The following is a 2,379-nucleotide window of genomic DNA, read 5'->3' as shown; positions in this document are numbered from 1 at the left end:
ACTGTCTTTTTGTTTTTTTGAGACGGAGTCTTGCTCTGTCGCCCAGGCTGGAGTGCAGTGGCCGGATCTCAGCTCACTGCAAGCTCCGCCTCCCGGGTTTACGCCATTCTCCTGCCTCAGCCTCCCGAGTAGCTGGGACTACAGGCGCCCGCCACCTCGCCTGGCTAGTTTTTTGTATTTTTTTTTAGTAGAGACGGGGTTTCACCATGTTAGCCAGGGTGGTCTCCATCTCCTGACCTCGTGATCCGCCCATCTCGGCCTCCCAAAGTGCTGGGATTACAGGCTTGAGCCACCGCGCCCGGCCAACTCTGTGAAATATTTGAAGAGACTTATTCTGAGCCAAATATGAGTGACCATGGCCTGCGACACAGCCCTCAGGAGGTCCTGAGAACATGTGCCCAAGGTGGTCAGGGCGCAGCTTGATTTTATACATTTTAGGGAGGCATGAGACATCAATCAAATACATTTAATTAAAATACATTGATTTGGTTCAGAAGGGCGGGACAACTTAAAGCGGCGTGGGGAAGGGGAGACTTCTAGGCTATATGTAAACTTAAACATTTTCTGGTTGACAATTGGTTGAGTTTGTCTAAAGTCCTGGGATCAATAGAAAGGAAATGTTTAGGTTAAGATAAAAGATTGTGGAGACCAAGGTTCTTTTGAAGTCTCATAGTAGCTGCCCTTAGAGACAATAGATGACAAATGTTTCCTATTTAGACCTTTAAAAAGGTGGTAGACTTACTTAACCTCTTCAGGATTGAAAGGGCCTCGAAGAAAAAGATCTAGCTATATTAATAGAGATGCTTTACAGATGCACATTTTTCCCCACAAAGGACAGCTTTGCAGGACCATTTCAAAATATAGCAAAGAAACATGTTTTAGGGTAAAATATTTTAATTTTCTTCCTTGTCTCGTAACATTATGCCAGAGTCAGGTTGGAAAGTAAGTCACGATATATAGGGTTAAATAAAACCTATCTGAGGAGGATTTATGGTTTGTAGGGCACGACTCCCCACACCCCTTAGATAGAAATTTGGACAAGAAAATAAAATCAGAGCCTAGTGTTCATTACCATTATGCCTTCCAAGGTATAAGGGTACTTTGCCTGATACCTGAATTTGGATACCTGTCAACCGAATACATCATGTGTGGTATAGCCTAAGGTAGGGATGATATTAAGTTATTTGGGGTTAACTGAAAAAGGAATTTCTTGGTTTCAGTGGAGGAAGGGAAGAAAGAGTGGCGTGTGTCCTTTTGGAATTTTCCGTACTGAAGTTAGCTGATTGGATATGCCAAGGTAAGCCCAGCGTTGACAAAGTTTGTACCCATTTTGCAAACAGATATTCTCCAACTCTATAATAGAGCAAGCATGACATTAAAACCAGTGGTCTCATTTTCAGAGCATCACTTATCCACCGGATGGCTTTTTCTGGAAGAGAAGCCGTAGATCCACTATTGGCTCACAGGAGTATTCTGGAATGGTGACCCCTGCACCAGATGCCTGTGGGACTTCGTGAGAGACAGGTTTAACTTGGGATAAATGTACCCAACTATGTAATCCCTTAAGTTTAAGTGTAGCAGGAGTGCCTGGAAGCACATGGTAGGGTTCTTTCTATTTTGGGGAAAGCTGATCTGCAGGGGATCCCTCCTTCCAAGGTTTCAATAGCATGAAGTCTCCTGGTTGAACAGGAGAGAATATTTATGAAGATGGTCCTGACACATATATACTGAACAAACACCTTAAGGTGGAGACTTAATCCTTGTCAGGCCTGGTCTTAGATCCTGTTTAAAATTTGATAGCTTCTTGCCATAAAGTGTCTATTCTATCAGTCTTATGATCTCTGTTTTAATGTTAATACTGGTCAGTTATGCCTGAATTCCAAAAGGAGCATTGTATAGTGAGGTGTGTTTGACCCCCCAGCCCCACTTCCCATCATGGCCAGAACCAGTTTTTTTCAGGATTTAAAAAAAATTATTATTTCCTTTTGCCAAGAGGAAGTCTGTTCTGTTGGGTGGCTTAGGATATTTATTTATTTATTTATTTATTAGTTTAGTTTATGGTCTCCCATTTTGTCAAGGTGCCAGAGGCAGTATTGCGGGCTAAGCTTTTATTGTGTCCCATATCAATGCTGGGGTGGTGTGCTACTTGCCCTGGTCCATTACCTCCCTTGGTGGAACCCTTATGGTCAAGGAACTTAGAGTCAAAAGACTTATAGCCAATTAAATGTTCTAGGCCAGATGGGAATGGAGGTGAGCAGGCACTCATTAATCTTAAAGCCTCTTTTAAGCAACATACGAGCCAAAAACCAAAAGCCAAAAGGCAAGGTTATAAAATTGGCTTATTTATAAACTCTATGCAAGAGCTACTATAATCTTGGC

The sequence above is a fragment of the Rhinopithecus bieti genome, unplaced genomic scaffold, assembly GCF_001698545.2.
Source record: "Rhinopithecus bieti isolate Rb0 unplaced genomic scaffold, ASM169854v2 scaffold_27016, whole genome shotgun sequence".
In the NCBI taxonomy this organism is placed as follows: domain Eukaryota; kingdom Metazoa; phylum Chordata; class Mammalia; order Primates; family Cercopithecidae; genus Rhinopithecus; species Rhinopithecus bieti.
Note: the sequence above shows the minus strand (reverse complement) of the source record.